The sequence below is a fragment of the Microtus oregoni genome, unplaced genomic scaffold (genome assembly GCF_018167655.1).
Source record: "Microtus oregoni isolate MIOR12 unplaced genomic scaffold, Mior012 000018F_ref0000195, whole genome shotgun sequence".
Classification (NCBI taxonomy): Eukaryota; Metazoa; Chordata; class Mammalia; order Rodentia; family Cricetidae; genus Microtus; species Microtus oregoni.
Genome location: NW_024543077.1, coordinates 17,848,314 through 17,863,131, shown reverse-complemented (window position 1 = coordinate 17,863,131; position 14,818 = coordinate 17,848,314).

The following is a 14,818-nucleotide window of genomic DNA, read 5'->3' as shown; positions in this document are numbered from 1 at the left end:
GGTATACCAAACAATCCTACAAGACAAGAAGGATATAAAAGGACTACCAAACCTTGCCAAGACAGGGTAAAACCGTTCTAAAAATTTTCTTGCCTCGAAAAATGGTCTGTCAGTTACTCTAGGCCTGAGCCAAAGTTGGTTGTTTCAACATTGCAAATGAGACTTTGGTTTATTATGTAGTATTTTGTCTGCATGCATGCCTGCAATGCAGCCCAGAAGAGGGCACTGGAACACATTATAGATGGTTATGAATCACCATGTGGTTGCTGGGAATTGAATTCAGGACCTCTAGAAGAGCAGCCAGTGCTTTTAACCTCTGAGCCATCTCTCTACCAAATCCAGCTGATCTGGGACTGAATGAGCATGCCATCAAGCCAAACTTTCTGAATGTGGCTGACAATGGGGGCTGACTGAAAAGCCATTGATAAAGGCACTGGCACTTGCTTCTACTGCATGTACTGGCTTTTTGGGACCCTAGTCTATTCAGATGCAAAGCTTCCTAGGTCTGGATGTAGTGGGGAGGGCCTTGGACTTCTCACAGGCAGGTTCCCTTACCCTCTTTTAAGGGGGGAGGGGGAGGGAGGAGAGTGAGTGGGGGAGTGGGAGGGAAATGGGAGAAGGGGAGGAAGTGTAAATTTTTAACATGTGCACTGCAAAAAAAAAAAATAAATAAATAAAATTAGAATTTGGGTGATTGCCCAGGTAGCCAGTTGTCTCTGTCATCTCATGCACATTTTGGAAGCTGCTTGATTGCACTTCCTGCCTACTCAAGTAATATTATCTCCCTTCCCAGGCCTTCAGTGGGTTGAAGATTAAATAGTTGTATTTACCTTCCTATTATGATCTAGCCAAGCCATTTTTTTTCCTTTTTAAAATTGACCTTATTGAGCTACATAATTTTCTCTGCTCACCTTCTTTCCTCTCCCCTCCTCTTCAACCCTCTCCCATGGTCCCCATGCTCCCATTTTACTCAGGAGATTAGATCCATGTATGTCTCCCTTAGGGTCCTCATTGTTGTCTAGGTTCTCTGAGATTGTGATTTGTAGGCTGGTTTTCTTTACTTTATGTTTAAAAACTCACTTATGAGTGGGCACATATTATGATTATTTTTCTGGGTCTGGGTTACCTCACTGAATATAATGTTTTCTAGCTCCATCCTTTTGCTTGCAAATTTCAAGATGTCATCATTTATTTCTGCTTTGTAATACTCCATTGTATAAATGTACCACATTTTTCTTATCCATTCTTGAGTTGAGGGTCATCTAGGTTGTTTCCAGGCTCTGGCTATGACAAACAACGTTGCTATGAACATAGTTGAGAACATGTCCTTGTGGTATGATTGAGGATCCTTTAGACATACACTCAAAAGTGGTATTGCTGGGTTTTAAGGAAAGTTGTTTCCTAATTTTCTGAGAAATCACCAAACTGATATGCAAAAGGGCTGTACCAGCTTGCATTCCCACCAGCAATGGAGGAGGGTTCCCTTTACCCCACAACTTCTCTAGCATAAATTTTTAATCTTGGCCATTCTCATAGGTGTAAGATGGAATCTCAGAGTTGTTCTGATTTTCATTTCTCTGATGACTAAGGATGTTGAACATGTCCTTAAGTATCTTTCAGTCATTTTAGATCTCTCTGTTGAGAGTTCTCTGTTTAGGTCTGCACTCCATTTTTTTATTGGATTGTTTGTTTTTTTGATGACCAATTTTTTGAGTTCTTTGTATATTTTGGCGATCAGACCTCTCTCTGGTATGGGGTTAGTGAAGATCTTTTCCCATTCTGTAGGCTGTCATTTTGTCTTGTTGACCATGTCCTTTGCTTTATAGAAGCTTTTCAGTTTCACGAGGTCCCATTTATTAATTGTTTCTCTCAGTATCTCTGCTACTGGGATTATAATTAGGAAGTGGTCTCCTGTGCCAATGCATTCAAGTGTACTTCCCACTTTCTCATCTATGAAATTCAGTGTGGCTGGCTTTATGTTGAGGTCTTTGATCCATTTGGACTTGAGTTTTGTACATGTTGATAGATATGGATCTATTTTTATTTTTCTACATGATGATATTCAGTTATGACATCACCATATGTTAAATATGCTTTCTTTTTTCCATTTGATATTTTTTTGTTCTCTGTCAAAAATCAGGAACTTGAAAGTGTGTGGATTAATATCTGGGTTTTCAATTTGGTTCCATTGGTCCTCCTGTCTACTTAAACAATTTCTAATACAAGACTTAGACTCCTTATGATAGAATGATTATTAAAACATTTAACATATTGCAGTTCTAATTTTTATACTTGATATCTGTTCTTAGTGTATATAGTTTTGTATTGGGTTTGGAACTCTCTTATTTAGACAAAAGGGGAAGTAATGGGGAACCTCCTTCAGCCAAAGTCTTTAAGAGAACTGAACTAGGTTGGAGCATGACTTAGGGTATCAAAAATCCGTGGTTCCACCCAGCTCAGCATCTTCTTCCCACGTTCCCCACCTTGATGTTAGACCCTCATTTCTGTTCCATGAGTTTTCCCTTTTAATAAAGAAAAGCCTTAGAGTATTCTATTCAAAGTTAGCTTGGGATTATTTGACTCACATTCAGCATCAACAAATATTTGAAGTTAATATACATTTTGGTGAGTGACCATATGACATTTGTCTTTCTGGGTCTGAGTTACCTTATTTAGCAGAAAACTTTCCCTCTTCCACTCATTTGCATGGGAATATATTTTGAGTTTCAGTTTACCTTCATTTTAGTTTAGTACTCAAATACTTAGGTATTTTATTTCCTATTTAAAAGAAATTCACATGGTGCTGGACAATGTTTTAAACACACATGCAGTTTTTGTCATTCCAGACCAATTTTTAAATTATATGCATACATATATGTTGCTTATTTACACAGATAGTTGTATGCAATTGATTAAACAATGAATGAAAACATACTATTCATAGAATAGTAGGAATAACAAACATAACTACTCCAGACTTAGTAAGTACTGCCATATCATTATATTTCCTTTATAATTCCATTTTAAATGTTTTTGTTTTCAGCCTCTTGCATATGGAGTTATCAGTGAGGAGTATCTTTCGGAATTCTTATTCTAGCCTCTGTTACCTTGTAGGTAATTCTTAACTAGTATACATATTTTTTGCCTCAGGATATTTCCCAAACTCTAATTAATGAGTCAGAAGGTGTAATCATTTAAAACCTTGCAGAATGGTTTCCGAGAAGGAGCTTATTAGATTCTGTTACAGTCCGTATCTGTAAGATCTTTCCTGCTGGGCCATCAGCAAGCTGAAGGCTTGGCCATTAGCAGTAATCCTTACGTTGACAAGTGCAAGAAGTATTGCTTGAACTTAATTTTTTGTTATTTAGTTGAACATTTTTGAATATTTTTAAGTTTTAAGTTTTGAATATTACAATACATTTATATAGTTCAAATATCTGAATGTATTAGTGCTGTGGGATGAAGCATCTCTTACACCCTTGATATTCAACACCCAAAGTTAACCTCCGTTTTTAAAAACTGTCCACTTCTGCAGTTTCGTTGTATTTGTAGAGGCTAATAAGAACATTTCATGAGAATTTTCATCTTTTTATGTCCTCTGTAGCTAAAAATTATAACATTCATTCTTCTTTACCTAGATTTTTAAATTTTACTTAATAATATGACTTGAAGATGAAAGTTCTCTTATTTCTTTCTTCACCTGCACACTCTCCTACAATCTGCAGTGATTTACTTGGCTCGTCCTTATTGGTGGACATAGATTGCTTCCCAGCTCTCACTACTCCACACAACTTACACATGAGATTTTACATGTGCAGCAGCGGCTTTCCTGAAGCACATCGAAGAGGGTGTGGTTTCTCAGGCTGTCTCCTTGAGGAGTTACTCCGGAGCTCAGGGCTTCTCTGTTTGCCTCACCCTAAGCCACCCAAGTGGCTTCGATGTTTTGCTGATCTGATGAGTCGAAAGGTCTCTGTGTGATTCTTCGTCAGCTCTTCCTTTGAAGCCAGCAGGATAACTTCGCACATGTGGGATGTGAACTCTGTTCCTTGTCTTTTCCCACTATGTGGAGACGTTCACGTCCTCATCCATTTCTTGCAGTTCTTGGGTGAATTACTGACTTCTGATATGAGATGAAAATCATTTTCTGGCTTGTTCAGTTGTCTTTGGACTTGCTTATACTTTTTATTGCCAAAATATATTCTTTAAGTTTTTGCAATTAAATTTATGTCACCTCAAAGAGAGACTGCATTTCAAGTCAGATTAAAAGATCTTATAATAGAATTCCCCAGTGTTTTCTGTGACTTTTGTCATTGCACTTTAAAATATTAAAACATTTGTTCCTAGTTGTTGCAGCTTTAACTTTCTTTTTTCCAGGTAACAACTGAATTGATTAGTTTCCTTTAGTCTTTGGTTGAGACTGTCTTCATTAAGTGAGCTATCATGGCATTTGGGTTTAGTTCTGGTTTTTCCTTACTGTGTTCCAGATCTATTAAGGTGCCTTTACCATGCTGATTAGTTCACTGATGTTTACAAATTTTTGTTGCTTGAATTCATAACCCCCTTTGATCCTTTTCATTCAGTGTTTCCCTGGTTATTCTATTTGATTATGATTTATACAAACATTACAATCACCCAATTAATAAAAAATGTTGATTACTTGGAACTGTGTTTTCTCTGAGTCACTTCAAAGAGAATTAAGATGATGGCATTGAGTTCTTACCCCTCAAAGCACGGTGAATCTGCCCAACTGTCCATAGCTTTTTGTGTTTTAATGTTTCCTCTTTTTTTTCTGTCTTGAGAATGTTTTTTTTAATTTATTTTAAATTTATTTATTTATTTATTTATTTATTTAAGGATTTCTGCCTCCTCCCCGCCACCGCCTCCCATTTCCCTCCCCCTCCCCCGATCAAGTCCCCCTCCCTCATCAGCTCGAAGAGCAATCAGGGTTCCCTGACCTGTGGGAAGTCCAAGGACCACCCACCTCCATCCAGGTCTAGTAAGGTGAGCATCCAAACTGCCTAGGCTCCCACAAAGCCAGTACGTGCAGTAGGATCAAAAACCCACTGCCATTGTTCTTGAGTTCTCAGTAGTCCTCATTGTCCGCTATGTTCAGAGAGTCCGGTTTTATCCCAGGCTTTTTCAGACCCAGGCCAGCTGGCCTTGGTGAGTTTCTGATAGAACATCCCCATTGTCTCAGTGTGTGGGTGCACCCCTCGCGGTCCTGAGTTCCTTGCTCGTGTTCCCTCTCCTTCTGCTCCTGATATGGACCTTGCGATTTCTGTCCAATGCTCCAATGTGGGTCTCTGTCTCTGTCTCCTTTCATCGCCTGATGAAGGTTAATATTCAGGAGGATGACTATATGTTTGTCTTTGGATTTACCTTCTTATTGAGCTTCTCTAGGAACGTGGGTTATAAGCTCAATGTCCTTTATTTATGGCTAGAAACCAAATATGAGTGAGTACATCCCAGTTCCTCTTTTTGGGTCTGGCTTACCTCACTCAGGATAGTGTTTTCTATTCATGTTTGCTCTTGTGCCTTTCTTACATTCGGCTGGAGGAATTTTGTCTCTTTCAGTACTACTAAATTTTGGATTTCATTATGTTTTCTACATTGCTAATTCTACTTATTACAAAATATAGTTAATATATTTCCTTGTCCTCACTTAAATGGATCAACTTGAATTTTTAATAATAACAGTGTATGTTTTCAGAAGCTCACTTAGTTTTTAAGACTTAACAGTGGTCTGGGCAGGTGACTCAGTGGCTGAAGCACTTGACATGTAATGGCGAGACTTCAGTTTTGGTCCCCAGAACCTATGTAAATGCTGGTAGCCATGGTGGTCTGTGTGTGTCCTCAGAGCTCAGGAGGTGGAGACAGGGAGGGGACCCTTAGAGTAAGGTGGTTAGACAGTCTAGCTCCATTCGAGTGCCCTGTTTTAACCAGGAAATCCTACCTTACTAACTAGAACAAAAGGAAGACTCCAAGCATAAATTTCTACACGCACACACATGCACATGCATCTGTACATACGTGTGAACCCACATACATGGGAACACAGACATGCACATACACTCCCACCATACTCACAGACCATAAACAAAGCCACACAAACAAAGCCTAGAGAACCTCAAGCAGAGGTTTCTTCACAGGGTCCTCCCCTTCCCTAATCATTTCTGTTTATCCTTGCAGATTCTTCACAATGCCGAGAGATTCCTTATGCCTCTTTCAGCTCGAAGGGATTTTCCTCACCTGTTTTAGAATCTCCTATGTCTCCCTTTCCTCAGGTGACTGGAAACACATTTTAGGAGCTGCCTTTACCTGGCTCGAACCTTTCTGAGTCTGGTTATACAAATAAGAAACAACAGTTTTAGGGAGTTTCTTGCGAGAGCCTCACCGTGTCCGATAGCCCTAGAGAGGACTGTATCTGAGTGTCTGCTAGTGCCTTCCCACAGACAGTGTAGACTGAGATCCCCAGCGTCTGAGGTTGGCTCAGTCACGAGTTTCTCTTTATCACCTCCTCAGCTCCTGGCCCCCGAGGTTTGGGCAAATGGGCATGCTGATGCTGCTTTCCCTGACTTTTCCAACTCTATTTTCATGGGAGCCCCACCCTTCAACATTGCGCTTATATGCAGGGGACACAATTTCAGATACTCCGCCTTCTATAGGCGAAAGCCAATTATCTTCCTGTCACATTGTTAATATTATTTTCTCGCATGCCTTGGACTTCTCTTTCCTCTTAGGAATCTTAAAATGGATAAAGCAAGATTGTCCTTACAAAAATTTAAAATGAATAGGAATGTAAGCCCAGAAATGCCAGAAGAGAATAGCCACGTGGATATGGTGTGATTTCTTCCCATACCTACAGGAAAATAGAGAGAGGTTTGCAGTGACTTGCTTCCCCTCAAACTAATGCCCTCGGGTTTTAGTTAATCTGTGCCCCAACTTTAAGTAAAAGTTGATAAGGTCTGCACTTTCTTCTCTCACCTTCATTCCTTTCTATGTCAGAAGTTAATTATCCAGTTGCTGTAATTATTACGGGCACACAGCCTCGAAGCCTGCAAGAGGTTCAGAATTACATATGGGCTTTTAAGCAATTTACACAGTATGGGCTTTAAGCCAATTTGAGAAGCACTGAAAGCCATTATCATCTATCCATAAAATGCCTTGCCTTGAGTTTGCTGCCCTCAGACCCGGGGATTACAAGAAAGCCACAAAGTACTGTGAAACAAATGGGCGTGCAGTGCTGGTCATTTCGCACAGCCTGGTTCTCTGGCTGCGCATCCCTTGTCAACCTATTGGTATTTTCTGTTGAGACGATAGGCAAGAGATGCTTTAGAGATGTGCTAGCCTGTGCCAGGGGCTTGTTTGTTTTGAGGAGTTTCTTTGCTCTAATCTGATCTCAAATGGGTTGATGTTATTCAAGTTTTGCATGCCACATTCTCAAGGCATTCTCTCCACTGAACAATAGGAAGGTTCTTTCTTTCCTTTGAGTCCAAACACTAAGGATTTGTCTCTAATTTAACAACTCATTCTGTTGAGTGTTCCTTCCCTTCTTTCTCTACTTACTCTTATTTCTCCTGTGTCCTACTTTTCCCTTCAATAGCTTTCTCAGGCTCAGTTGTCCAAACTCTTGGCGGCACCGTCTTCGGCTTTTCACAGCCTTCAGTACGAGGTTTCTACCCTTGATGTGAGTTAATGTCTAGCTATGAAAAAAAAAAAAAAACTTTTGAATTATTTAAGTCTTCCTACAGTGATTCAAGACAACTTTCCAGAATGTTTTCACCAAAGCAGAAAACAATTGCACTCTGTACCTCACACCAGCCAGATAAGCACCACAGGGATCCTCCAGTGCATGGCTGTCTGGAATGCTGAGAGGAGGCATGGCCACCTCAGTTCCAGAACTCATTAGTCCTCAGGTGCCCAGCTGCATTCTTGCCTCTAGACTGAACCATCCACTCTAGGTTCATACAGGGAAAAAAAATACCTAATTGATTCCTGCCTCGTGGTGGCCTTGCTAGAACACATGAGCCAATTCTGAGGTCAGACTTGGTGTGAACTTAGAGTTTCAGCCCAGAAAACTGACTCTGGTGTTCTTAAGTTAACCTTGTTGTCTCCAACAACAAGAGACATATCGCCTTCTGAGAATGGAGAAGATATGAGTGCCTTCCTCTTTAGCGGTAAGAAATACATTTACACTGTGCACTCACTGCAAAAGCAGTTTTGTGCAATTTCCAACCTCAGTAGGGATACACTTTCTTTGTAATAGAAGAAAGCGTTCACTGGGGATTATAGTTTCAGAGGATGAGTCTACGGATGTCATGGAGGGGATGACATATGGCAACATGTAGCCAGACATGGTGCTGGACCAGTAGCTGAGAGTTTGCATCTTGATCCACTAACACCAGGCAGAGAGAGAGGAAGAGACACTGGTAATGGGCACAAGATTTTGAAACCTTAAAGCTCACATCCAGTGACACACCTCCTCCAACAAGGCCACACCTCCTAATCCTTTCCAAACAAATCCACCAGCTGGGGACCCAGCTGGGGACCACGCCATGAGGCAAGGAAGAATCTCCAGGCTTCCTGCTCCCATACACTCATTTAATTCATGCAGATACTTCTCTGTCTAGAATATAACGCCCTGAAACACCCGGCGACTGATACAAAGGAGAAAGTAGGGTTTTGAGCTGAGAGTATTTATTTTGCCCCAGAAGTTTCCCGCAAGTCTGATAATTACAACACAGCATTAGGTCTAGAGCTGGTTCTCTCCTTCCAGGCTGGTGTAGCCAGTGGAGGGGACCCTGCACTGTGCGAGTTTGTCTACATAGCTGGTCTTCAGGTTGATTTCAGAGAGGGGACAGTGAATCTGGGTGGTGGGATGCAAAAGCCAAATCTCCATGTGGGTCAATTAAACCACAGAGGACTTTAAATATGCCCTTGGCCACCCTCCCCCTTATAAAGAACTGTGGGGGGAATCTGCCATAAAACAGCTTCTGTCATGAATGAAATGTATGTCTTGGTGGAGATGGAGCTGTAGGAAAATTATGCTTTTATGAATTACCTTTCTTCTTTAGAATATTTTAGCTTCCCAGAACAAATGAAGCGGAGTCACTTGATGTTATTCAAATCTTTCTACTTTTCTGTTACCCTAGCGCTCCAAACAAAGGCAGTGAAACCGCCATAGTTACCTTCTTCGCCAGCATTTTTCTGCCCTCAAATAGAGTCCATCTTCATGCACTTCATAGTGAATGCAGTGATGTGATTTTCAGGGAGAATGTTTAGGAACAGACAGACAAATGAGTGTTGTTGCTAGGGAAGCACATTGCTGTAGGAAGCAGTTCTGGATTTCAAGAATTACATGTGCTCCTGACATGTTTGTGAATTGCCCTGAAGTGTGTACGTAACTAGCGACTCTATCACCAACCCGGTTCATTCAGCCAGCTTTGTGGGAATTATAATTTGCTGCAACTACGTCACAGAGTCTACGGCCCTCAATGAGGCATCGTTTTCCTCTTCCTTTACTAGTTGTCCCCTGATATAGATGAAATAACACAAGCATCCTTGAGAAACAATGAAAACAAAATCCAAATGGCATTCAGTTCAGGAAATGTTACAAGTCCTTCTACAAAGCTGAGCTCATGTCCCCGTTCTCTTTCTCTCCAGTGGGGTTGGGACCTTCTGCCATTGAGCTCTCTGAGACTTGATGCTAAGCATGGTGAGGAATCCTTATCCCAAGGTTTTGGGTTTGCTTTCCCACCAGCCCCACCAACAAATAACACGACGGTTTTCTCCACTAGCAACAAGAGCTGCTTTTGAGATTTCCTTTTGTGGATACATCTCTGTGATCAGGCATGATGCTGCACACTTGGCAATCCTACCGCTCAACAGGCTGAGGCAGGAGGTAGAGACCTATCAAAAGTTTTTATTTTTTGACTATAATACTTCCTCCACACCAAGAGGTAGCTCTTCCTCAGTGTGGTATAGGTGAGGTGGGTAAGGAAAGAATAAAATTAAATATGATTAGGGATAGAAACAGATTAAGCTTCCCTCGTGGTATATTGAAACTCCTTCAGATTTCTCCATGTTTACATTTTGGGAACATTCCTTATAGAATAGCATCATACTGTCTTTAATTCATTTAATGTAGCGAGAGGTATATTGAAATAGAATGACACGTAAGTGCTTTCTGGAATTCTGCACAACTAGACCCAAGCTACAATCTTTGTGTCTGATAAAACTATGTCCCTTGCCCTAAGCTTTATCATGATAAAATTTGGTCAGCAACGTAACTAACTCTCTTATGGTGTTGTTTTGAGAATTAAATTGAATATTGGGTGAGTAGAGACTCAAAAGATCCTAGTTTTCTTTCCTTGGCTTTTAAAAAACTATAGTTACTCTGACAGGAGACTAGAATATTTGTTCCAAATTCTGTATTCAATTTTGGCATCTTACCTTCAGAAAGATGTTAAATTCAAAGAAATCAAAGAAATGTCAAAAAAAGCAATTGGTGTCAATAGAAACATTTATACAAATAACAAGAAAACAGTTTGATATAGATTGCATGGTGAACACATCTCCACAAAGAATGTGATTATCAAAGCATTTTAGAGTTGGGCAGGGCAGAGCACAGCACACCTTGAATCCCAGCAATGCGAGGAATGACTGGGAACTAGAAATCAGGTGGGTTCCATACAATACGCCATCGCAACAAGCCAACAAAACACAACTACAACTAAATTTTATACCTAGATTAGCTATAATGCCTCTGCTTTTGATTTTTGAAGATTTTAAAGACTTTGCATGCACTCTCAATAGCTTTTCAGAACAACACTTGGAAAGTGTGACTTCTAAACTGCAGCGGAGAGAAAAGGGGCAAAGAGATAATGGGATTCAAAGTTACACAATGAGAGAGAAGCAGAGACTTAAAAAAATCCACCTGAATGCTCATGCTAGGTTTGTCAAGGTGTTCTCTGTTTTTGGTCTAAGCCCTGAACACAGAATCTATGGTAGCTATTCAGAAGTGTCGCTCATGTTACCTTGGGTATCTCCACAGTAAAGAAGTGGTCAAGTGATGGTCCACACTGACTGTCCTCATGCCCGACCCCCCTGTGTTCAGTGACTGCAGACACCTTCATACTTCATCATACCCTGTTGCCTTCATTAGAACTTTGCTTAACTCCAACACCAAACACTCCAGGCAGAATGTATCTATAGAAAAGACATCCCTATGCTGAATTACCTTACTAAATTCACGACCTGGAAACCTCAGTTGAGAGTTGTTTCACTGCCGTAATGAACATCAGTGACTAACTCAGTTTTCTATTCTGTTTGATAGTGACTTTCCTCCTGTGTCCTCCCCAGTCAACACCTTCCTTGGTAAGCCCTTTCGTAGAGAAAACCGGCACATTGTAAGATCTCATGGCAATCCTTTCCACGCCTCCAGTGCCCTCTCACACTGTACCTTCCTAGATGTGACAACAGTTGAGCATTTGTGCCCAGAGCCACCAGTTTTTAGCCTCTCTTACCTCATTAGGAACATCCCTCCAATTCTTCTTTATCTGTGATGTAATCTGTGACAATAACATATATATGTATGTCTCTTTCCACGAACATTCAAACATATAACTCTTCTCATGTTGAAAGCAAAAATAAAACAAGCAACAAAACTTCAGCTTTTCTTTGGCTCTGCTTTCCCCATGTAAGACCTATTTGCAGCAAAACTTTCTAAAACAGAATTGTCTAAACCTGGTTGCCAATTTCTCTTGTCTCACTCCATTCTAGCTTCTATCCACACTTGTTCCCAAACTCTCCTTGTCTGGGTCAGCAGAGACTGAATTCTCAGTTCTCATGTGACTTATGCCGCCACACTTGACCCTCTGAGCACCCTTTCCCAATAAACTCCCCACCTTGACTTAGAAGACAATGTGCTCTTTTGTTTTTCTTCAGATGTTTTTGCTGGCTCCTCTTCATGGCCCGCTTATTAATATCAATTTGCCTAGAGCATGGTCCTTGGATGCTTCTCTGATGGAATCTCCTGCATCTGTGATGTTGTGCAATCTGGTGGCGTCAGTGGGCACACAAAGAAATAAAAAGTGACCCCCAATTTTACACCATTCATCAGACTGTTCCCATTCACTGTACAGTGATGGTTTGATCATTTAATCTCTTCCATTTGGCCACCTAAGAGGCATTTGAAATTTGATACATATAAATGGGATTCCTAATCCATCTCTTTCTTAAAAACATCCTTTCCCTTTTTGGTATGATAGCAGAGACATCTCCGTAATTCTCAGGCCAGAGCAGAAGAGTTATTGGCCAACTCTTTCTTCCAGACTCCAAGTTCTGTTTATCAGAAATTTTTGCTCATTTGGCATTCTATTTCCAGAATTAGATCAATTTTCCCTGCCATGTTTGGCCTACAGTATCAGCATTTCTCAATTTAATTGCTATAGTATTGACTTCCTGTGGCCTTCCTCATCCTTCAGCCTCCTCTCGCTGCTTTCTTGTCTACATCTGACACTGCCCTCAGAGGGAGACTTTTTGATATGCAGGCTGAGTTGTGTCATTCGCTGGATCAAATGCAGCAATAGAGCTTGCTTGATGACCCAGGCTCACACCAGCACTTATTTCAAGTTCGCTTTGGTTCTAGAGCTTTTGAGCATTTCTCAGAAACATTTTTTCAAACCTCCACTTTATTTCATCTAAGTCAATTTCCAGAAATCAGATTTTCAATGGGGTCTACTCCAATGTTTATAATCACAGGCTTTGTGATTTCAAAATTCCCAGGTCCCCTTGCAATACCGGATGGTTTTATGGAGTTCCTATGTCTTGTGATGATGATGCAGTTTGCTCATTCATTATGTCAATTATTTCTTGTCTTTATTCTGAAAGAATATAATCTTCCCAAGGGCTGGAACCCTCATTTCTTCTGTTTACTGTTATATCCTGTCTTTCCAATAACTCCAGACAAAACACAACTGTTATATGGGCCAGTGGGTGGGATGACTCAGTGGGTAAGAGGGATGGTTGCCACGCCTGATAATCCAGGTTGGAGCCTTAGAAATGACTCCCCAGCAAGTTTTTCTCTGTCTCCACCTTGCACACTCACCCCTGACCCACCACAAAAGAAACAATACAAAAATGCATATGTAAATCCGTCAATTTAAAAGCATATTTGTTTCAATAAACAGATTCTGGAGAAGGTACTGGCCCAGGGATACAGTTTGAGTTGAGCAATGTTATTGCACTTCGAGATCTGTGGATATTAGTTCCTCTGTCATAGCAATGCTTTGATGGAAAGGATCAGAATATTCTTCAGGGGATTTTGGTTTACAAATGTTTCCTGTATGCCTAGAGCCTTCTCTGGTATGTTAATAAATGATGAAGAAGAGCTCCAGGTGCTTCCAAGACCTTGCATTTTTGTAACATGACTTGAGCTCTGGAATCTATTTATTGGGATGTGACAAGGGTAAATCTCATGGCCAAGTGTATACACTGAATTATTGACAGTCCATCAGAGAGTGCAAAGGATGGTAGGCAGTGCAGGGTGAACTAGAAATGGAAGAAGTTTGGAGTCAGTCAGCTGTAGAGCCACGCCAGAGCCCGGACTTAACTTTCTCAAGCTTTTCTTTGTCACCTGCATGCTTGTGTGAGGTTCAGATGAGACTGTGTGTGTTCCAGTGCCAGCCCAGGCCAGGCAGATGGTAAGGTAGAGTGCCAAAGACTAGGCTTTCTTGTCCTAGGAAAGAACTCTGCACATGCTCCTTTCTTTGCCTTATTCCCTGGGTACTGAAATGGAAGTTAGCTTGTCTCAACACATGATTGTACCCCAAGAAGACTAATTTATGAACTAGAAGAAAACGAACAAAGGGTTTCTTCTCTTCTCTTTTACTAACTCTGAATATTTCAGCTTTACAATGGCTGTTAAAGATGATAGTGGCTTTCCAGGGAATTCTGATGAAAGGAGCATCAATCCTCAATTCGAGTAAGGAAAAGAGCTCAGCAGTCACTTAAGTTTCCACCAAGAATATGTAATTACAGATGTTTATTAAGAACCAACTGTGTGGAGATAGTAGGTGTTTCTAGAGTTGACTGATCTTAGAAGAGACAACACTTGCAAATCTCAGAACCATTAAGGCAAGGGTGTGAATGTTAATGCGCTTTTGTAGGAGAGGGTCAGATACTTTAATCATTATTGTTGGAGGTCTTCTGTGCGATTTCTAAGAGATTGTTAGGTACCCTTCAGAGGATGCTGTTGGGGAATTTTTAGGGACATCGTGAAAATGCATAGACAGCTTAAATCTGTTAGATTATTAATTAATGAAAATTATTCTCATGTGGTAGTCACGGCTTCAACTGAGGATTGTACTACCTCTGTCTCCTTGAGGCACAATTATTTTATATTCATTTGAGGATGGTTAGACAGCAAGAAAAGCCCTTAAGAAAGCTCAGGGATTTGGTTGCTGTGTAGCAGTATAATGTACCTGGCCTGTGAAATAAAAGTAGCTCAGTTAAAATTAAAATTACATTTTTCTAGGAATTTCTAATTAGTGTTTTCTTCCAATTAATTGAATTGGGATGTAATTCACTATAGCATAAACTCAACAAATGAGACTTGATTCTTAAAAGTTATTAAGCTATTTGTGTGTGTGTGTGTGCGTGTGGAGGGGAGGAAGTGTTGTGCTGCCGGAGGTTGCTTGTTCATTCCCTGCTGCTCAGACCTGAAATAATCACACAGGAACTATCTTATTTAAAACACTGCATGACCAATAGCTTATGCATATTTCTAGATAGCTCTTATATCCTAAACTAACCCATA